The sequence below is a fragment of the Rattus norvegicus genome, chromosome Y (genome assembly GCF_036323735.1).
Source record: "Rattus norvegicus strain BN/NHsdMcwi chromosome Y, GRCr8, whole genome shotgun sequence".
NCBI classification, from domain to species: Eukaryota; Metazoa; Chordata; class Mammalia; order Rodentia; family Muridae; genus Rattus; species Rattus norvegicus.
This window is the reverse complement of record NC_086040.1, coordinates 28,203,818-28,228,840: the sequence shown is the minus strand read 5'-3', so window position 1 is coordinate 28,228,840 and position 25,023 is coordinate 28,203,818.

Sequence of the window (25,023 nt, the reverse complement as noted above, 5' to 3'; positions counted from 1 at the left end):
TCCCATCACGTTCTGCCTTCTCCTTTTAGGCAATGTTTCCCCAGCCTTATGCTCAGCATTCTTCTTCTCACGCTCTTAGCACGTATATACGTTACACATATCTGCACTAATTGCAGCACAGTACACGTATACTTTTCTCTGACCACGGCTCATGAAAGCTGTAATCTATGGACAAAAACAATAAGAATTGTAGGGCAGTTTTACAACATGGCCATTTAGCAAAACAGGAGTAGTAGAATCCTCTCTACAGCCATCTGAGACATGGGAAAACTTTGACCGTGTTTATAACATGACATCTGACTTTCCTTCTATAGAAGAGGCTTCAAAGTCACACAAACAGTAGTTGCCTACTTTCATAAGATTAAGGCATTTGTCCTCACAGTTCTGTTTCTTTCAATTGGGACAATGATATCTAGCTTCATCAATATCCGTGCCAATGATGTAATTGTGCTCATTTTATGGTTACATAAAGGTCTATTGCCTATATATGTTATTTATCCAATTTTGTAACATGGATATTGTGAACTGTGAGAAGATAAACTCATTTAATGTAGGTATCACAGAAATATACAGGTAGATTCCTACAGGTACATATTTCATTAGTGGTACTACTGAATCACAAATGATTTCAGTTTTTAGTTTCTATATCATTTTCTATAATAGTTATATTAAAATTTAGTCTGAGCAACTGTATACCAGGGTACATTTTCAAGCAACACAGTATAATCATTGTCATTTGTATTTATACTTAACCAATGATTTGTGGGTTTAGTATTTTTCATGTACATTTTGATAATTATTGTGCAATTATTTTAAGCATTTGTTCTAGTGTGTAATATATTTCTGAAGAATAAGGTATATTGGGTCTTATGCTATGGATATGATCCCTATGTCAGATAAAGAGTTGGAAAACACCTTCTTTTATGATAAGGTAAATTGCATCATCATTGCACTGATTCTTCTGCTGAGTTTCAAGTGCTGTTCATGCATATATATATAAACTAGAAATATCTATGGGAAGGTGAAGGAGAGGAAAATGTAAGACCAAAAATATGTTAAATGCTATATATATATATATATATATATATATATATATATATATATATATATATATATATGGAATCTTCAGTTCATGTATTTGTTCATGATAAAAAGCATGTTATTTAATGGGAAATAAGTTTTATGTTAACGACTCTAGCTTAATCCTCAATACTCAGTTATATTTCTTTTGCCCACTGTCCTCGTTTGGCATAGCTATGTGTGCCTTCTGAAGAAAATTGCATTCCCAGACCTCTATTTATGACCTCTGGTGGTAAGGAGAGAGAAGCTAAACAGCTATCCAAGAAGAAGTCCACAAATTGAGATTGGATTCAGAGCACAGTATTTATCTACAGTGAGACTATAATCTAGGAGATTACTGTTAAAGAAATAGCAAATTGTGTAATATTTTTTTAATTTCCATACCAAACGCTGTCACTCCCTTGTCACTTCCTCAGAGTTCTGTCCCAATCCTCTTCTCTCCAAAGATGATGACACGGCTTGTTATGGCCCCAACTCTGAAACATCAAGTCTCTACAGAATTAGGCACATTCTCTCCAACTGTAGCCCGACAACGGAAACCTGTCTGGGAACAGATTCCTCAGTCAGGCTACAACTTTCAGGACTTCCCCCACTCAAGTTTTTTGCGGAAGCCGCATGAAGATTGATCTACCTGTCTGCCACATATGCACCAGGGGCCTAGGTCCACCCTGTGCATGATCTTCGGTTGGGGGCTCAGGCTCTAAGAGTTCCCCGTGGTCTAGGTTAGTTGACACTGTTGGTATTCGTGTGCAGTTCCTATTGCCTTTTGGGCCATCAAACTGTCCACAAGCTCCATCCATTGTTTGGCTGTAGGTGTCTGTATCTCTCTGAGTCAGCTCCTGGGTGGAGTCTCTCAGTACAACATGCTCCTATGTGCAAGTGTAACACAACAACATTAATAATGCCATGAATTGGTGCTTGGCCATGGGATGGATCTCAATTTGCACTGGCAATTCACACAGTCGCTGATTTTCTTTTAGATTTGACAAATTTTGCATAGATTGCTTTGTGGGTGTACTTGTATCTTTAACCCTCCACTGGTGATCCTTCCTGGCTACAGGAGTTGACCACTTCATGTTCCATATCACCAATGTGAGTCACAGCTTAGGAACCCCCATAGATTCGTGGATACCTCCCTTATCCCAGGACTCTTTCTCACCATGGAGATTTCCCCTATGTCCTCATCCCCATAAGTTCAAGATTTCCTTTCCTTCTCATAACTATCTGGCCATATCTCCTGTCCCTTCCCACACATAATCCATTCTTTTCTCCCTTCCTTCTCCCATCCAGTTCCTTCCCTCAATCTCCCTCCAAGACTATTTTATTCCCCATTCTAAATGAGATTCAAGCATCTGCACTTGAGCCTTTCTTCTTGTTTATCTTCTTTGGATCTATGAGCTTTATGGAGGATATTCTGTAGTTTATGGATATTATGAACTTATAATTGAGCAATTTCAACAAGCCTGCTGAATCATATTTTTATAGTAGTATATCAACATTGAAATTATAGTTCAGTAAGAGTGAATGTCAGGAGGGGCAAAAATTAAGCAAAAAGCAACTTAAACATCGATCAAATCACATAATTTCCAGTTGATATTCTTATAATAATAATACTCTACCACCATAAGTAATTGTTACCTCTCAGGCGATTTTTTAAATGATACCAAAATTGGCAGGTAAGTGATTTTTTTTACCAAATAATTATGGTTTTTTTGACTAAGATCAAATAAGATAAATATATTGTTTTGATATCACTTACTGGCATTTTTCTCAAACATGATGTATATTTCATTAAACGTTAAGGTATTATCCTACCTCCGAAAAAAAAAGAAAAAAAATTACGATATCAGTTTTAAATTTTAATATTTATTTTAACCAAACCTATAAAGTAACAGGTTGCCTTATGTCATGTTTGTAGACATTCAACTTCTTCCTTCCTTCCTACTTTTTCCCCATGCACACTATGTCCCTAACACTTGCACTATTCTGTCTGTATTATTCTTACTTTTACATTCATATTCCACATGTTCAATAACATCCAACCCATACTGTTTAAAACCCTACTCTCTAATTTCTTGAGATCCATTCCAGTTTAATGAACTCAAACCACTAACAGCTTCACATAAATACAAGTATAAGAAAATGAGATTCTATTATCTACATTGGAAAGAACACATCGTATTTGCCTTTCTGAGTCTTTGTTACCTTACTTGGTATATTTTCTAGTTGTATCTATTTTCCTGAAACCATCATAGTTTAGTTTTCCTAGGGGTGAATGAAATACCATTGTGTATATAGTGTCAATCTTGCCTATCTACCTATCAATGAATATTCCTTACTATTCTCAATAAAAAAACAATAGATTTCTTTATGAATAACGATGAGAAATCTCAGATACATAAGTCAAGATTTATTACTGAAAAACTAAGACAAAAATTTTGAAAGATAAATATAATAACATCTTTGTGTTTATATTAACTAGAGATGTGTATGTTGATAACATAGTATCCATAGTATTTTATACTAATTAAAAATGGAGAATATTTAATAATTTAGAGAAGGTTTGTAAAATTGTCCATCATTAACTGATATTTCCACTAAAAATTTAATCTTTTTATAAAATATTTTGATATATATATGTATATATATACATATTTAATTTACCTGCAAAATAAAGCACATTAAAAAGTTACTGGAATAAAAATCAATAAGAAATCCAAAGACCTGTTATATGAATAAACAGCAGACTAGGAATTATTGAAAACCTCTCCAGTTAAATTAAGAGACTTAGAAAGGAGTTAGCATTTTAATTGAAATACACATGTTGAACAAGATACAATAAAATCCTGAAACTCTAGCAAGATGGTTACAATGCATTCCTATCTGCTAAGGTTTCATCACACACATGGTACATGAAGAGAATGTATATATGAGAAATATTTATTCATAATTAACATTGTAACTTTCTTCATAAACTCAAGCAGACATGTATCTATTTTGTTGCTTAAAAAGTATGTACAAACTACGGCTTTTGATAATAACACTAATATTTCAAAACTATCATGTAAACATGCTAAGATTTTAATACAAAAGCCAGAGGTTTCAGAGCAACAATAGAATCTTAAGATGAAAAAGAAAAATGTTCTACGTACATAGACATGCATAATGAAGTCCCCAGCTAACCAATACCAGAGGGGTCAAATTTATTGTCCTATATATTCCATAGAATTATCTGTCCCAGTTCATTATCCCTTAGCTCACTTTTTTCTTATCTTTCTCTGTTTCTTATCTTCTCAGAGCAGGTTGTATTTCTCACAAAATTTGTTCAAATCATCTGATCTTCACTCCAACAAAAAGAAGCTGTATACTTTAGAGGAAAACCAATTAAAGGTTCTCATTCTTTATTGTGTACCGTTTTAGATTAGATTTTGTATGCTTAATAGACATCTACACCTCAATGATGTCCTTTCAAGATTGGTCTGAAATCCACCCTTAATTAACAATGTAAAAGCCCTTTAGCTAATCACAGAAAAGCCTTCAAAGTATATTTATTTGGGTTTATTTAATAAAAATTCAGCTTGTAGTTTAAGCATAATAGTGATGGAAACATCTTTTCATGCATTTTCAGTGCCTTCACATTATTTTATAGCTAAAATATTGCATTAGACTCAAGATAAAATTGTTAACATCTTACTAAAATAAAATGAAAATTTTTTTCTTTGTATAATACAGAACTTATAATTGAACTTTTTTCGAGACAGTGTTTCTTTTGTATCCCTGGCATTACCAGAACCCTCTCTTTCCCTTTCTCTGTAGACCAAGCTGGCATTGAATTTGAGTTCTTCTGCCTGCTTCTACCTCCCCAGTGCTAAGATTAAAGGCCTGTGCCACCACACCCAGTGCTTTCTACATCTTTAACAAGCTCTTGTCTGATTATATTCCTAATCTTATTAAGTCAGTTCCCTAGAAGTACCTATAAGAAATCCAATAACAACATCATATTTTGCACACCTAAATCCATCATCCTGAGTTACTGATTGATCTAGTCATCTAACAAGCTCTCTGAGGGAACTGAAAACAACAAATAATTGCTTTCATTACAGGAATAAAGAAAAGGCCTTCTCACTGCACAATCTCATGATATCATGGAACAATTCTTCCAACATTACAAAGTGAAATCTCATAAAAATCCCTGTACCTGAAGCCACAGTTTCTTACCTTGTGTTTGGTTGTGCACACTATGACTGCCATTTCATTATAACCAGGTTGAACCAAAAGGTATTCTCTGCCCCAAGGATCCATTTCGATTATATTGTCATAATCAGCCATGTTCATTTAAATTTAACCACCTAGCACACCAAAGTGAGGATTTATAAAATACCCAACAAAAAACTGGGAAGAAATGCTACAAAAATAAATTCATGCCTAACAAAGAAACAGAATGTCTTTTACTTGTTGTAACACAGCGTCTATATATTTTCATTGTATTGATTGGTTCTGGGTATATTTGCAAGCCAATAAAATTGTATTTAAATCAGGAAACAACTTGTGAGATTTAGTTCTGTCTATTCCATAGCCTATGAACACTAAATTTAGATATCAATAGATATTAATAGAGAGCAATTTTCCATGTTGTGTCATTTCACTGTTTCTCAGATTTTTTTGTATAATTGAAACAGTATAGCTAAAGCTTGTTATTTAATATTTTCCCACTCCATTTCAATTTCTACTGTAATTCTGAATGATAAGTCTAACTGGAATCTGATTACATATATTGGCCCCATACTTATTTTCCTTAAAATCATGAAGCAAAGTTTTATATGCTAGAAAGTATACTTTGGGAGGATATTTTTTTTTATTAACTTGAGTATTTCTTATATACACTTCGAGTGTTATTCCCTTTTCCAGTTTCCAGGGAAACATCCCCCTCCCCCCTCTTGTTGTTTATGGGTTTTCCCCTCCCCATCCTCCCCCCCTTATCGCACTCCCCCCAACAATCGAGTTCACTGGGGGTTCAGTCTTAGCAGGACCCAGGTCTTCCCCTTCCTCTGGTGCTCTTACTAGGATATTCATTGCTACCTATGAGGTCAGAGTCCATGTATAGTCTGTAGGTAGTGGTTTAGTAACTGGAAGCTCTGGTTGCTTGGCATTGTTGTACATATGAGGTCTCGAGCCCCTTTGAGCTCTTCCAACTCTTTCTCTGATTCCTTCAACGGGGGTCCTATTCTCAGTTCAGTGGTTTGCTGTTGGCATTCGCCTCTGTATTTGCTGTATTCTGGCTGTGTCTCTCAGGAGTGACCTACATCCGGCTCCTGTCAGCTTGCACTTCTTTGCTTCATCCATCTTGTCTAATTGGATGGCTGTATATGCATGGGCCACATGTGGGGCATGCTCTGAAAGGGTGTTCCTTCTGTGTCTGTTTTAATCTTTGCCTGTCTATTCCCTGCCAGGTGTATTCTTGTTCCCCTTTTCAAGAAGGCGTGAAGCATTCACATTTTGATAATCCGTCTTGAGTTTCATTTGTTCTAGGCATCTAGGATAATTCAAGCATTTGGGCTAATAGCCACTTATCAATGAGTGCATACCATGTGTGTTTTTCTGTGATTGAGTTACCTCACTCAGGATGATATTTTCCAGTTCCGACCATTTGCCTACGAATTTCATAAGGTCATTGTTTTTGATAGCTGAGTAATATTCCATTGTGTAGATGTACCACATTTTCTGTATCCATTCCTCTGTTGAAGGGCATCTGGGTTCTTTCCAGCTTCTGGCTATTATAAATAAGGCTGCGATGAACATAGTGGAGCACGTGTCTTTTTTATATGTTGGGGCATCTTTTGGGTATAAGCCTAAGAGAGGTAGGGCTGGATCCTTAGGCAGTTAAATGTCCAATATTCTGAGGAACCTCCAGGCTGATTTCCAGAATGATTGTACCAGTCTGCAATCCCACCAACCTTGGAGGAGTGTTCCTCTTTCTCCACATCCTCGCCAGCATGTGCTGTCACCTGAGTTTTTGATCTTAGCCATTCTCACTGGTGTGAGGTGAAATCTCAGGGTTGTTTTGATATGCATTTGGGAGGACATTTTAATGGAAATTTAGTTCATCCCTTTTCATTAGTTGTTTCTGAATGACTTTATTATTTACTAATTTGTTTTAGACTTTTAGAAGTATTATATTGTTGTGTGTGTGTGTGTATGTACATACATATGTATATGTGATAGTTTAAATCTAATTTGACGAGAGAAAGTTGCTTGAGTGTTATTAATAATTTATGGACACAGTGACTTTTTGTATATGCTGTGTATATAACCTTGAAAATATGTACTGTATGTTTCTCCAAGAGCAATGATCAAATATGTATACTAGATCAAGCATACTAATTTCAGTTTTAGCTTTTTCCACACTAATTTTATCTCATTAGATGTCAAGAAAGAAATAAACGGAAGCATGAATCATCTCTTTACTCCAAATATAGGTAGACTCAATGATATATCTTGCTTTTGTACATGATTGCTCACCTTTAGTTCATAAATTATATATTTAATTTGCTCTATTTATATTAGAAATGTGTGGCATATTGTATATAGGTATTCGTTGATAATTTCCTTCTGTCAACAAACATTAGGAATAAAGGATTTATAAACATTATTACAAATTCTAAGATCATCCAGCTTCTTCCATAGTCAAATACCAAAATGCATAAATATCATAAACATTTTGTAATTTTAACTATTAACAGAAGTATTTGATGTACCATTCCTAAAAAAATATTTTGATATTAACCATTAAAATTTTTCAAGGCGTAGTATAACTATTAATAAAGGTAAGTATAGTCAAATTGTTAGTATCTTTGAATCACAAATGATGTCAGTATTTTACATAGCCAAATATGCATAAACATGTAATTTTACACCTGGATTCCATAAACGTACATTGATACATTTCCACTCAAATCACCTGGGTCCAACTTACACGCATTCTCACAATTACACTATTACGCACACACACACATTCGTACATTCTTGTAATTACATACTTACACAGACATACTTACTTCCATATGCATATGGACCAAAAGACCAAGCACCAGTGCAGAAAAATGAGTTCCAATCTTTATTACATAGAGAAAGAAATCGCTTCTATCCTTTTAATGCTAAGTGAATTAAACCCAAGTTTGTAAGAGAAAAGGCTTGTTCCTTTTAATAAGAGTGAGCCTGAGTTGCTATTATGAAATAACCTTTTCTGTCCTACTATAAGGAGAAATATGCCTGCACCTTCTGTTCTTTCCAGCGTCTTCTCTTTTCCTCTTCTTCTCTGCATTCTGCATATTACTCTCTTATGTTACCTATAGTCTCTATGTTATTCTTCTCTACATTTCTTCTTAGACCAGATATTTTTGACTCAGTTCTACTAAGCTCAGTTCTCCTTAGCTCAAAGCTGACTTTTCAGCTCAGCCCCTCTCCAGCTCAGTCCATCTGTCTCTGTCCTTCCAGTTCAGTCCTTCTCTCTCAGTCCTTCTGTGTGTCTTTTCTTTCTCCTCAATACATAAACATATTTCAGAATACATGATCACGTGTTACAAAGTTCATCACTAGTTCATATGAAAGATCAAACCATAAATTGTAATACAATTTACAACCGAGAATTTTTATATGAATATCCATCAATTATAATTATCTGGCTAAACATTCATCACTAGGGTGAGCTCTACAGGTTCACTGAATATCTAAAACCATAGTTTATAGAGAAATTATTTCCAGACAAACCCAGTAAATATCTTATCCTCTGTCCTTGCACCTGTAACAAACCGTATGTTCTCTTTTTGTGACTCTTGATAACTGTTTTGCAACCTCTTGGAATGTGTTCTGAGTAGGAGAAAGTCTGTTTATTATCTCAGAATAATTAACTGGTGACACCTGGGAGACTGGCAGAGTTCTCACTGCAATTTTGATTATTACAAAGAGACTTATAGCAGTCCCACTATAAAAGAGCTTAATATCCATTGATATAATTTTAGGAATTATTGTAGAATCATTATTAAGACTAAATAATTCATCTATTTGTCTGTATAGCATCACTACAGGACAGTACAACTTCATAGACCTGTAGAGATCTGCTCCAAAGGGGTGTGCTCTTACTCAATGATTGTTATATATGTCTAATAATAACAACATGAATAGCATTTCAATAGCAGGAAGCTTTCCCAAAATGAATCCCTTACTGCCTTACTTTTAAGGGCAAACCAGTTGTGGATTATAAAATAATCCAAGGCTATCCATATGAGGATGATCACCTGCTAGTTATTAGCTTGTCCTGTTATGGCTCCTGACACTTTCTTCTCAGTCCCACATGGTACCTTCTCCAAAACTGACAATATGATCCATCACAAAACAGGCCTCAACATATACAAGAAGATGGAATTTATCCCATGCTTCCGATGAGATCACTACAGACTAAGAATGGACTTCAATAACAACAAGATCCACATGTACATGGTATCCGAGGAATGATTTACTAAAGGAGAACTTGTTCAAGGAAGAAATAAATAAAAAAAATTGAAGACATTTTGAATAAAGAAAAGGACAGTGTAACTTGGAACACAAAAATGCAATGCCAAGAGGAAAACTCATAGCTCTGAGAGGCTCCACAAAGAAACAGGAGCTAATATAGTCTAGCAGTTTGACAGAACACCTGAAAACTCAGAATCAATAAAATTCCAAATACACCAAGAGGACTAGACAGCAGGAAAAAATCAAACTCTGAACTGAAATCAACCAGGTAGAAACAAAAGGAATTATATAAAGAATCAACAAAACCAGGAGCTGGTTCTTTGAAAACTCCAGAAGATAGGTAAATCCTTAGTATTCAAATTAAAAATAACAAAATCAGAAGTGAAATAGAGATCTACCCTTAGAAAATGATGAAACTCAAAAAATTATCAGATCATACTATAAAAGTCTATACTTAACAAAATGGGAAAGTAAGGATTAAATGGATAATTTTCTGGACAGATACAAGGTACCAAAGTTGAATCACGATCAGATAATCCATCTAAATACTCCCATAACTCCTAAAGAAGTAGAAACAATCATTAAATGTCTCTGAACCAAATGATCCCAGGACCAGAAAGGTTTAGTACAGATTCTCTCAGACGTTCATAGAATACCTAATACCAATATTCTCCAAACTATTCCACAACCTAGACATAGAAGGAACACTACACAATTCCTTCCCTGACACCACAGTTATGCTTATAACTAAAGCAAACAAAGACCCAACAAAGAAAGAGAATTTCAGTCAATTTTTTCATGAATATCCCTGCAAAAATTCTCAGTAAATTTCTAGCAAGGCAAATCCAAGAACACATCAAAGCAATGATCCACCATGAACAAGTAGGCTTCATCGTGGAGATACAGGGATGGTTTAATATACAGAACCTGATCACTAATCAAACTAATCCCACTATAAAAACAAATTCAAAGAAAACAAAACAAACAATCATCTCATTAGATGCTGAGAAAGCATTGTCCAGAACCTACCCCTTCATGTTAAAAGTCTTGAAAATACCATAAATTCAAGGACCATACTGTACTCACTAAGAACAATATACAGCAAATCAGTAGCCACCTCAGACTAAATGGAGAGATACTTAATGCAATCCCACTAAAATCAGGAACTAGATAAGGATACCCACTCTCTCCCTACCTTTTCAATATAGTATTCGAAGTCCTAGCCAGAGTAATTAGAAACAATTGGAGGTAAATGGATAATATTGCTAAGGAAGTATTCAAAATGTCACTATATGCAGATGATGTGACCCCAGAAATTCCACCAGTGAATTTTTAAAACTGATAAACAACCTTGGCAGAGTGGCAGAGTATAAAATTGATTCAAACAAATAAGTAGCCTTCCTCTACTCAAAAGAGAAACAGGCTGAGAAAGAAATTACAGAATTGACACACTTGACAATAGTCAAAAAGCATGTAAAATACCTCAGTGTGACTCTTACCAAGCAAGTGAAAGATATGTAAAAGAACACATGTCTCTGAAGAAAAAAAAATTGAAGATCTCAGAAATTAGAAAGATCTTCCATGTTGTGTATTGACTAGATTAATATTGTAAAAATGGCCATTTTGCCAAACGCAAACTACAGATTCAACGCAATTCCCATCAATATTCCAATCAATTCTTCACAGACATAGAAATGGCAGCTTGCATATTTATTTGGAATAAAATAAATCCCAGGATATGGAAAACTATTCTGAAAAATAAAAATATTTTGGGGAAATCACCATCCCTGAGCACAAGCTGTATTACAGAGCAATGTATGATGGAAAACTGTATTGTATTGGCATGAAGACAGGCAGGTACATAAATGAAATAGAAGTGAAGCCCAGAAATGAACCCACACAGCTATCGCCACTTGAAAATTGACAAAGGATCTAAAACCATCCAGTAAATAAAAAGATAGTATTTTTTTAAACTGTGCTGTTTCAACTGAAGGACAGAATGTAGAAGAATGCAAATCAATCAATTCCTATCTCCTTGTACAAAGCACAAGTAAAAGTGGAATAAAGACCTCCACATGAAACCAGATAAACTGAAACTAATTAATGAAATAGCAGGGAAAAGCCTTCAACACATTGGTACTGGGGAAATTTTCCTGAATAGAACACCAAAGGCTTTTGTTCTAAGATCAAGAATCAACAAATGGAACATCATAAAATTTCAAAGTTTCTGTAAGGCAAAGGCACTATCATTCGTTTCATACAGCAACTAACAGATTGGGAAAAGATTTTTCCCAATCCTAAATCCAATAGAGAGCTAATATCCAATATTAAAAAAAAAAAAACTCAAGAAGATTTACTCCAGAGAATCAAATACCCTATTTATTAGTGGGGTACAGTTCTAAACAAATAAATTCTCAACTGATGAATATTGAATGGATGAGAAGCACATAAGGAAATGTTCAACATCCATAGTCCTTGTGGAAATGCAAATCAAAACAGTCCTAGATTCTACTTCATATAACTCAGAATGCCTAAGTTAAAAAGTCAGGTGACAACAGACTCTGGCAAGGGTGTGGAGAGAAAGGAACACTCTGTCACTGTTGACATTACAAGCTCTTAAAACCACTCTGGAAACCAGGCTGGAGGTTCTTCAGAAAATTGAACATAATATTTAGTAACTGAGGACCCAGCTCTACCATTCGATGGCATATATCCAAAACTTGCTCCTACCTACAAGGACACATGCTCCACTATGTTCATACCAGCCTTATTTGTAAAAGACAGAAGCTGGAAATAACCCAGATGTCTCTCAAATGAGAAACAGATTCATATAATGTGGTCCATTTACACAATGGTGTGGTACTCAGCTATTAAATAGAATGACTTCATGAAATTCATAGGCAAATGGATGAAACTAGAAAATATCATCCTGAGTGAAGTAACAAAGTCACAAATAAATGCCCATAGCATGCACTCACTGGTAAGAGGAAATTAGCCGAAGAGCTCAGAATATCCAATATAAACTCATATACACTCTGAAGCTTAACAAGAATGGCCAAATTGGGACTGCTTCAATCCCAATCAGAAGGGGGAAGAAAATTATCATGGGAGGCAGATGGAGAAAGGACCCTGTGTGGGAGAGGGGAGTGAAATAGAAAAACAGGAGAGCAGGATCAGATGTGGGAAGAGACAGGAGAGAAGCACAGAGGACCAAGACAATGAGAATAGAAAGAAGGAACAATGGAGGATTTGGGTAACCTCTAGAATGTCCCATATACTAAGTATGTGACAGGTTCCTGAACCCAAAAGTGATGACATTAGCCAACATACACAACAACAATGAAATTAAACCTGAAGACAACACCTGCAGTAGATAGACATGGCCCCCAGTGCAAGGATGGGACCAGTCACCCATTTCTTATTAAATCAGAGTTAGTCCTGTCTAATGGAAATGCAGGGGCAAATATGGAGCAGAGGCTGAAAGAAAGACCATCCAGCAATCTGCAGACACCAAAATAGACACTGTTGCTGATGCTGAGCTGTGCTTGCAAACAGGAGTCTGGTATGGCTGTCCTCTGAGAAGCTCTGCCAGAACCTGACTGATACAGATGCAGATATTCACAGCCAACCATTGAACTGAGACTACATATCCCAATGGAAGATGAAGGGGAAGGGCTGATGTTGCTGAAGGAGACTGTAATTAGAGGTAGAACAACAATATCAATTAAGCAGACACCTTAGAGCTCCCATGGCCCTAACCACCAACCTTAGAATATACATGGTTTGGTACCCTACATATGTAGCAGAGAACTGCCTCATCTCACATCAGTGGTAGGGGAACCACTTGGTCCTTTGGATGCTTGATGTCCCAGAAAAGAGTGATTCTAGAGGGGTGAAGAAAGAATGAATGGGGCTTGCGTAGTCTCCCTCTTAGAGACAAAGAGGAGGAATATGTGGAGGTGTGGTTCATGGAAAGGGGATAATATTTGAAATATAAACAAATACAATGCTTAATAATACTACTAATAAAGGAGTGGTATTTTCCATACATTACCTTACTGCACAGGTTAGCTTGGAACATTTATTGTTGCCTAGATGCATATTTCTTCCTACAGTACCTGACATCTTGTTTCTCTGAGGAGTGTAGCCTTAGATCTTCCTCTTCATTCAAAGAAGGAATAAATCTTAACTACTTTCTCCAAGCAAGGGTGATTGTAGATATGTCTGTAAAAGGCAGGAGGCATTTGTAAAAGCTAATTTTTCCTTTGATGATAATGAAGTGTCCTCCCTTATGCTTTTTGATGACTTTTCGTTGAAAGTCAATTTTCTATGATATTAGAATGCCTATTCCAGCTTGCTTCTTCAGACAATTTGCATGGAAAATTGTTTTCCAGACTTTTACTAAAAGGTAGTGTCTTTCTCTGTCCGTGAAGTGTGTTTCGTTTAGAGCAATACCCTGGGTCCGAATTATGTATCCAATGATCATTCTGAGTATTTTTAGTAGCAAATTGAATCCATTAACGTTGAGAGATATTAAGGAATAGTGATGGTCCCTTTCTGTTATTTTCATAATTGAGGTTAGTTTATGTTTGTGTGCTTCTCTTCTCTTTGTTTTGTTGTGAAAAGATTAATTTCTTGCTTTATCTATCATTTTACTTGCCTCCTTGTTTTGGGGTTTCCTAGTTAGTGTCCTTTGTAGGACTGAATATGTAGAAAGATATTGTGTAAATTTGATTTTGTCATTGAATATCTTTGTTTCTCCATCTATGTTAATTGACAGTTTGGCTGGATACAGTAGCCTGAGATGGCGTTTTTGTTCTCTTAGTGTCTGTACAACATCTATCCAGGATCATCTGGCTTTCATGGTATCTGGTGAGAATTCTGGTGTAATTCTGATAGGTTTGCTTTTATATGTTACTTGACATTTTCCCTTACGGCTTTTAATATTTTTATTTCTTTTCCCCATTCGTTGTTTTGTCTATGAAGTAATGGGAGGATATCCTTTTCTGGTCCAATCTATTTGGAGTTTTGTAGGCTTTGTGTATGTTTATGGGCATCTCTTTCTTTAGATTTGTGAAGTTTTCTTCTATAATTTTGTTGAAGATATTACTGTCCCTTGATGTTGACAGTCTTCACTCTCTTCTATACCTGTTATCCTTAGGTTTGATCTTCTGATTGTGTCCTGGATTTACTGTATGTTTTGGGCTAGCTGCTTTTCCATTTTACATTATCTTTGACAGTTGTGTCAACGTTTTCTATGGAATCTTCTGCTCAATAGATTATGTCTTCTATCACTTTTATCCTGTTGTTGATTCTCACTTCTGTAACTCCTCGTCTCTTTCCTAGGTTTTCTATTTACAGGGTTTTCTTCCTTGTGCTTTCTTTATTTTTTCTATTTCCATTTTTAACTCCTGGTTGGTTTTGTTCATTTCCTTCTCCTGTTTTGTTGTTTTTCCAGTAGTACTTTAAGGTAGTTTTGAGTTCCCTCTTTCTGGGATTCTACTTGTTTACTTCTGTATTTTCTCTTGTTCTGTACTTTCTTAAGGGAGTTATTTATGACCTTCTTAACATCGTCCATCGTCATTATAAAACGTGAATTTAAATCTAGATCTTTCTTTTCTGGTATGTATAGATATCCAGGGTTTGCTTTGATCGGAGATTTGGGCTCTGATGAGCCCAAGTAGTCTTCATTTCTGTTGTTTGCATTACTATGATCGCCTCTAGCCTTCAGGTAGAATCTGAATTTAGCTTGTCTTCCTCTTTCAGACAGTGGCTGGACCATCCTGTAGGCTAAGGTGTCAGGACTGCTCTAGACCTGTTTTCCTGTTTTTTTTTCTCAGTTAATGGAAGAGAGTATTTTGCTCTCATGCATGCAGCTGCTCCTGTCCATTGGCTTTCATCTGTCTCTGTGGGCAGGACCCAGAAGGAATTTCCCATACTTCACCTAGGTACTTCTGTGATGGGAGGCCATACAGAAGGCACAAGGTGTTTTCCTCTTGAGTCAGGAATCTGGGCAGAGAACAGTCTCCTCTATTTTCCCAGGAGTGTCTGCTCCTCTGAAGGTCTAGTTCCCCCACCATCAGGATTTTTGTGCAGAGAGCACTTTGTCCTGTTCTGCTCAGATCCAGGCATAGTCTGGAACATGGTGCTCCTGCAGTTTTACTCCTCCTATATTCCTGTGTCCAGAGGCACTATGCTGTTTTGTCTTGGGCCAGAAATGTGGGTAATGGTGGGCAGAGTGGCAGTCTCTGTTCCTTGTAGGCCCACTATTGCCAACATTCCTGGGTGGTTAGCTCTCCCACAGTGTCTAGGAGCAGGGAGATCTGGGATGGGATCAGCGAGGTTCAGGAGCCAGCTAGAAACTGGAAGTCCCTTGTACTAGAGGAGTTCTGCCTTTGCATGTCCCAGTCCACCAGTCAGGTCAGTTAGAGGAGAAAAGTTGGACTCACCTCTGGTCTTAGGCCTGAACTCGCTCATTGGACTGACTTTCAGCTTTCAATGAGGGCTGCAACTAGAAACGTCTTGCCCCTACTGCTCCTGGGTCCCTTTGCCCAGGAGGCCCAGATGGAGCTGGGTGTTTTTTTTTCCTGAGTCAAGAATATGAGCAGAGTTCTCAGGGTTTTTTGCCCCTCTGATGGTCTAAGACTTCCCCACACCACATGAGATTTGGGTGTTGAATACTGTTTGCACCAGTTCATATCCAGGTGCAGTTTGGACTGCAGGTCTCCTGCAGCTTGACTGCTCCTATATTCATGTGTCCAGAGGCACTATGCAGTTTCCTCTTGGACTAGGGATGTGGATAAAGGTGGGCAGAAGTGGTAATCTCTCCTTCCCTTATTTTTCACTATTGCCCACTCTTCTGGGTGATCAACTCACTATCCCACAGAGTTTCCAAAGGAGTTTCAAATGTTCATTCCCTATCCTACCTGTCTGCAGTCTTTCCAATTCTCTCCAAAGTGTGTTGAAAAAGACCCCTCTGGTCAAGGGGAGGTACAACAGGCCCAATCAGACAAAGAGGACTTCAAAAGTTATTCTCTTAAAGGTAATCTCAGTGATTTCTCATATTCCACAAATGGGTTAAGTCCTACCCACTCTCCACATGAGACTTTACTACCTTCTCCAGCTTTCAAAGCAGTGCAGAGAACTATGTCAACTCAGAAAGACATCAAAGACGTCCCCCAATTCCAACAATGTGCCTTATACAATCTGCTTCATGTAAATGCGTTTGAAACCTGATTCTGCTGACAAAGGGGATTTCAGAACTTCTCTATTAAACCAAGAGGACGTTCAAGAGTCCTCCACTCTTAAAAATGGGCTTAAATCATCACTTATGGTCCAAGGGGGACAAAGTACATTCACAAATCCCCAAGTGAACCTCATAACACACATACCAGCCCAAGCAGAGACAAAATTTTCTACATGTACACCAATAGATCAAGGATCATTGCCAGTTTCAGAAGGTGATCTTGAGTGTTCCACACCCATGCAAGATGTGGTAGAAAATTGTGAGTCCACCCTAGGGACGCTTGTGCATTCTGCACATAAAAAATGTGATCTAGCACACTCACCATCTCCCCCAGTACTTCCAGTGTTCCTAAACAACAGAGAATTATTCAAATATCCTCTACCATTGAAAAGGATACTCCTGACTTGTCATCAGGCCCAAAAGAGACAAGTTTATCACAGCACACAGTCTATGAGCCATGGAGTCTCCATATTTATACAATGTACAGAGATGATAAAACATCAACTACCACCTCAGGGGACTCTAGGTCGTTCTGTCCTGAAAGGAGAGGCTAGAAAATTTTCCACATATACATCAGAGATGCTAGAATTTCCAAAAAATGAGCAGGATTCTGAGTAGTATTCTATCTCATAAAGAGACTGTGGGACAAGAAACATCTACAAAAGGAGTCCTACCCACAGCCTCATCTTTAGAAATGGCTAGTGGATATGACACATATACAAAAGATGTTCTAGGATATATTCCATCTGTATAGAAGGTTATGGATCCAACCATATGCAAACGAGGAGTAGGGGAACATGATATGCAAACTTCAGTGTTTGTACCATCCTCGACATCTCAGGAAAGGTATTTCTAGGATGCCCGTTTTGCAAAAGAATGCTTATGACCTCCGCAAACTTCACAGGAGGCTATAGCAACTTCCTTATCTCCTCAAGATCAGCCATCTTCCCCAACTGCAGAAGAAGCTACACACTCTTCCAAATATGCCAAAGGTTGCCCCTTCTTTATATCCACAAGTGGACCAAGAACATCTGCCAATTACAACAAATGCTCTGGATTTTACCTTATCTTCTGAAGGGGCTTTGGAACCTGTTTTGCCTATCAGGCAGGCAAGGGAACCTGACATTTCCATACTAAAGTCTTTTTCCACTTCTCAAGCAGAAGATATTTTTCCTGGAACTTCCACAATTCCACAACAATACCCAGAAACATCCTTATCTGCTCATGAGGCTCTCAGATCTCTCACATATGTCCATGATGCTCTAGGAGTTGTACATCTTCAGAGGAAGCTCTAATACCTTCCCCTGATTCTCATGTCACAGTCAGGATTTCTACATATATACATGGTACATTAAGACCTTCCTCTTCAGAGAAGGATGGCTAAGGACCTACTGCATCTGAACAGCATGCTTTACAACTATCCCCAGCTACGCACATGGATTTATTTCACAAATCCACTCAGGGGATATATAGTTGACATTCTCCCTCTACCAAAATGGACCACAGGCGTCCAGTTTATAGAAACAAAATGTTAAGATTTGATCCTTCTGATGTAGTCTTGAGAAAATTCTCCTCTAAGAAGGACAGTTTCAAACTTACCCCTTCTCCCAAAAGGGATCTTGTGCCATCTTCACCTGCCAAAGAGACATCAAAAGCTACAATTACCTCACGAGAGTCTCCCAACTTCTCCATCTGTCCAAAGGTCTTTGGACTTTCCAAAAATGATGAAGGTATTGTGGAAAGTTGCCAATCCTTACAGGGGCATGCTGGACATTCCATATTGTCCCAGATGCTCAAGTAACTCCTCCTTCTATCAAAAAGGCAGGTTCACCATCTGTCCTAGGGTTTCAGGGAATTTCTTCACCCCACTCTAGGGCTCCAGAAAGTGTTCTCCATGCTCAAAGTGATTTGTCATTGTGAAAATTAGACTTTAAAAACACCCTATTTTTGTTTTATATTTCCAAAGGTCTGAGGGATAGTCCACATCGGAAAAACATCATTTAGACCTTGTGCCATTAGCCAAAGTATATCAGAAAATTTCCATATCTTCCAAAGCATCTAAAAATCAATCTGGCTCTAGCACTCTTCCAGGCAAATATTTACCATCAGCAATACAAACCTCAGGACAATCGAAATCTAAAAAGGGGTATCTAGAAAATTTACCGTCTGACCAAAGCTATTTAGGAGGTTCAGCAACTTCTCCAAGAGGTCGGTGAATCTAGAGAACAAAAGAACTAAAGCCATCTTCCCAGGGTATTTTCCCAAGACCCACTCATTTCTTCTTTTATTTTATGCCAAGACAGATGTCCAGCTTCCTTCTCCCCATCTCTGATCTCTTCATCCTATATGTGCTCCCTCTAAAATACCTCTTTACTCTGAATTAGAGGCCAATTATTAAACCATAGTTACGCAGAGGGAATATCTGAGAGGCAGTTACTGTCAAACAACACTTGTGATGTCACAGAAGAAGCTAGGGCTCTCCAGGATACAAGAGATTTTTCATGGAGGGCCTAATGGAGAGGTCACTGAGAACTGCCATAGTCCGACTGCTGAACAGATTTCCTTATTTTGACCAGATTCAAGGGTGCCCTTTCCAGGATGTCTCCTGTGACACTGTGGAAAACTTGACGTACTCCATCACTCTAAAGCTAGAGACTTCTCTCTGCTTCATTACTGGTTAAATGCTCTGAATGGAGAAAGTTAATCAGGGGCTTGGCATGGGTAGAAAAGATCTAGGAACACGGAGATAAGGAGACTCTTCTGAAAATTAATGTTATTCCCAGGTCCAATTCTATGACATAAAGTGCAATTCCCTAGGTTTTCTCTGTTTCCCAGGTGCCAGTATTTTCCCTATAGACCTTTAATTGAGTGAATATTGTGCTACATTTTCTGATTATACATTCATTCACATGGGACAATTTATATTTTCCTGCATGTGTACTAAAAAATTTCATTTTTCCAATTACATTTTTTTGCAATGAATATGGCTACAAACGGGGCCCAGCTATAGAGCGAATATAACAGTGTAAATATTGTGTACCTCCTTCAAATGATAAACTCCCAAAACCTCATTTTATCCATTAGGTAGCAGACATCAGTTAAGCAAAGGACAACATGGAGTACAGAATATGGTTCTGTGGTTCTATTAGATATCAGTTCTCTAATATCGACCTTCCTGTGGTCCCATGGCAAGACAGGTCCACAGGGTTTTGGATGTTTGACCATGATTCATTCTTCAGGCTAACCATCAGTTTTTGGGTGATGGGCGACAAGAAGAGTGGCTTGAGGTCCAGTGAAACCTCAACTTAAATAGGTTGTAAGAACGCGAGGGAGTCTATTTGGCATTGTCATTTGTGGATCCTGGATTCTTGACCTAATTACGCAGAATCCATGTAAATATTTCATCAAATCTCATAATAGTAGGAGCCACCAAATAAATATATATATATAGATAAATAGATAGATAGATAGATAGGTAGATATAGATATAGATATAGATATAGATATAGATATAGATATAGATATAGATACATTGATTGATATATTGATAAACCAGTCACTAGATAGGATTGTTGAAGCTAAGAAGAGCATGCTGCCAGGAACTTGATATAGATCTTTCATGAGAGACACAACTAGAGCATGTCAAATACAGAAGTGAATGCTAGTGGCAAACAAGAGAACTCAAAATCGACCTCTTTTTTATGGATGTTGAGAAATGATTACTCGAGCTGAATGGGCTTTCAACCCCACAACAACAACAATTTCAACTAACCAGAGATTTCTGGTGCTAAACCAATATTCAGAGACTGTGTCTGGACAGACCTATGGTTCCAACTGCATAGGTAGCAGAGGATGGACTTGTTGGGCCCCAATGGAAGGAGAAGCCCTTGGTCCTCCCTAGGTTTGCCTCCCAGTTCAAGGGAATGTCGTGGTGCAGTAAGGGGGGCTATAGAATAAGGTTAGTGGGACTGTTTAGGGATCTCATGGACAGGAAACTGGAAAAGGAAATAATATTTAAAATGTAAATATAAAAATATCCAATTAGAAAAAGCAATAAAAATTGCTAAAAAATAAAAAAAGAGAGAAAAAAAGAAAAGTTAACTGCCAGCTAATCGCACCTATTCACACAGAAATCTAAAGGGTAACTGTCAGGGAATGGTAGTCAGAGTAGTACTTGTGGAAAGACTGAGATGATGAAGTCTCAAATAGATGCTCTGCCCTCTCCCAGATGTCAGGGACTGACACAAACTGCACTGTAGGAATACAAAGCAAGGAGGGGTTTACTCCGAGCTGAGGACACAGTACTTTTCTTTTCCTTCTTCCTTGGGACCTTTCCCTTCAGTTAAAAATATAAAAGCCATGAGCTCTCAGGAAACAACTGGGCCCTTTCCAACACCTGGCTTTTGGAATAACAAAATTAATGATACAAACTCTCTGACTACAAGGAACCATAATAAGCAAGGAAGTCCAGATGCTTCTGAGAGGCCCTCAGCTCCTGATTCCCATATGTTGAAGGCTCAGATAAAGGCTATCTCTTCAGCAAACCCACTCAACCCCTAAACAGGTCTCACTGAGCTTTCCAATGGACCAAGTATTTCTTTCTTTTTTATACAAATAGAGAAGGCCAGCTTCTTTCGCCCCAACACTCTTCTCTTTACCCTCTTTCTTCTCATTCCCAAATGGCTGTTTACTCTAAATTAGAGACAATTAGTAAACCTTAGAGGTACTGAAGGATTATCTGAAAGGCAGTTGCAGTCAGAAAAACACTTGTGACATCACAGAAGAAGCTAGGACTCTCCAGGATACAAGAGATTTTTCAGGATGGGCCTAATGATGATGTCACTGAGAGCTGCTATGGCCTACCTGATAAACAGCTTTCCCTACATTGACCAGATTCAAGAGTGCCTTTTCCAGGAGTGTCTCTTGTGACACAGTGGAAGCCTTTATGTACTCCATCTCTCTAAAGCTAGAGTCATCTCTTTGCTTCATTAGTTGCTAGATGTTCTGAATGGAGAAAGTTAGTCAGGATCTTGGCATGGGTTGAAAAGGTTTAGGAACATGGATTGTAGGAGATTCTTCTGGATAATTATATTCCCAGGTTCATTCTTGTCACATACACTTCAATTTCCTATGTTTTCGCTGTTTTTCAAAGACAAGTATTTTTCTTACAGATCTTCAATTGATGAAATATTGTATTAATTTTTTTCCTACATTCCTTGAGAGGGGATATTATATATATATATATATATATATATATATATATATATATATATATATATATATATATTCCTGAATATGTATTAAAAATTGTTTTCCAATTCAATTTTTTGCAATGATTTTGGCAAATAATGGGACCGGGTACACAGTGAGTATGACAGTGTAAATTTTGTGTACGTACGTCAAATAATAAACTCCCAAATCCTTATTTTTTTCAAAAATTTTCAGACATCAGTAAAGCAGAGGACCACATTGAGTATCGAATTTTTTTTCTCTAGATTTTTGATATCAGTAGTACAGTATCACCTTCCAGTGTCCCAGGGACAGATTTCAGGGTTTTGGATGCTTTACCATGATTCTTTCTTCAGGCCAAACAAAAGATTCAGGAGAATGGGCAGGGAGAGGAATTACTGAAGTCCAGGGAACCCTGAACTTCAGTAGGTTCATAAGAACAGGAGGGAGTCTATTTGGCATTTTAATTTGAAGATTCTACATTCTTGACCTAGTTGCACAGAATCCATGTTTAAATTCCACCTTACTTCATCACTGCAGGAACCATCAACGTGTGTGTGTGTGTGTGTGTGTGTGTGTGTGTGTGTGTGTGTGTGTGTGTATGCCACCAAAAATAGATAAGATTGATGAAGCTAAGAAGTTCATTCTGCCAGGAACCAGATATATATCTTTCCTTAGAGACATGCACATTAAATGCGAAAGTGGGTGCTAGTGGCAAACCAGTGAACTTAAAATGGATGTCTTGTTGGTAGATTTTGAGAAAGTATTACAAGAGGTGAAGGGGCTTTAACCGCATTTGAACAACAATGCAAATAAGTCAGTGCTCTCTGGTACTAAACCAATATTCAATGTAGGTACACAGACAAAACTATGGCTGGTTATGTCCTTCTTAAGCATCAATGGAAGGACAACCCATTTGTTCTACCTGTGTTAGACTCACAGTTCAATGGAACATAAAGGGCCAGTAAGTGGCATAATAGAACAAGAGCAGGAGTCTGGTTAAGGATCTTATGGGGAGGAAATTGGAAAAGGAAATAACATTTGAATATAAATATAGAAATATCCAATTAATAATAAGGAATAAAGTATGGTAAAAATAAAAAAAATGAAAGAAATTAAAGAGCAAGACCAACTATTCACACCTATTGACTCAGAAATCTAAAAAGTAAGAGTAATACTAGTGAAAAGATGGAGACGATGAAGTGTCTACTAGGATCACTTCTCTATCAAAGAGAAAAGGGTCAGACACAAACTTCACTAAATGAATCCAACTCATGGAGCTTACTCTGAGCTGCGGACAAAAGACCTGTCTTTCCTTTTTCCTTAGAAACTTTTTCTTCTGTGAAAAAAAATAATAAGAGTCAGGAGCTTTCAGGTAAACAACTATGCCCTTTCTAACTCTTGGATTTTGTAAGAAATTAATGATATAAGCTCTCTGAAGTCCAGGACCCATAACAAGCAGGGAAATCCAGATGCTTCTGAGAGGCTCCCAACTCCTGATACCCATATGTAGAAGGGTCACATCAAGGCTATCTCTTCAGAGAATTCATTCAAAACCAACGCAGGACTCACCAAGCTTTCCCATAGCTAATGTATATCTTCCATTTTTTTTTATACAAAGACAGAAGGTCAGCTTCCTTCCGCCCATCTCTGATATCTTCTTCCTCTTTGTTCTCCCTCCCAAATGACTGTTTACTCTGAATTAGGAGCCAATTAGTAAACCCTAGAGGTATTGAAGGAATATCTGCGATTCAATTGCAGTCAGAAAAACACTCGTGATGTCACCGAAGAAGCTAGGTAAATGCAGGATACAAGAGATTTTTCAGGGAGGGCCTAATGATGTTGTCACTGAGAGCTGCCATGGCCTACCTACTGAAATCCTTTATTTACATTGAGCAGATTCGAGGGTGCACTTCACAGGAGACTCTTCTGTGACACAGTAGAAACCTTTACATACTACATCTCTCTAAAGCTAGAGAATTCTCTTTGCTTCATTATTGTTTACATGCTCTGAATGGACAAAGTTAGTCAGGGTCTTGGTATGGGTAGAAAAGGTTTAGGAACATGGAGTGGAGGAGATTCTTCTGGATAATAATTTTATTCCCATGTCCATTCCTGTGATGTACAGTTCAATTCCTAGTTTTTCTCTGTTTACCAAGGACACGTATTTTCCATCAAGACCTTTAATTGAATGAATATTGTATTACTTTTTTTATTGTACATTCCTTGATAGGGGACTTTTAATATTCCTGAATATGTAATCAATACTTATGTTTTCCTTTTCAATTTTTTTGCAATGATTTTGGCAACAAAGATGGCACACCTATAGAATGAATATAACAGTGTAAATACTCTGTACCTTTTTCAAATGATAAACTCCCAAATCCTTATTTGCCAAAAAAATTACGAGACATCAGTAAAGCAAAGGACAACATGGACAATAGAATGAGGTTCTGTAGTCCTATTAGATGTCAGTTCTCTAATAACTACCATGCTGTTTTCCCAGTGACACTCTGGAGGGTTTTAGATATTTTATCATGCTTCTTTCTTCAGACAAAACATGAGATTCATTTGGATGGGAAGGGAGAGGAATGGCTTCAGGTCCAGGGACACCTCAACATTACTAATTTCATAAGAAAAGGAGAGATTCTATTTGACATTGTCATTTGTGGATTCTTTATAATTGAGCTTGCTACAAAGAATCAATGTAAATATCATACCTAATCTCATGTGTGTAGGAGCCACCAAATATATATGTAAATATATGAATATTATCCATTATATTATGATATATATATATATATGTGTGTGTGTGTGTGTGTGTGTGTGTGTGTGTGTGTGTGTGTCCAGCCACCAAAACTAGATAAGACTGTTGAATCTTAGAAGGCATGCTACCAGGAACAGGATGCAGATGTTTCCTGAGAGACACAGCTCAAGGACATCCAATTCAGAAGTGA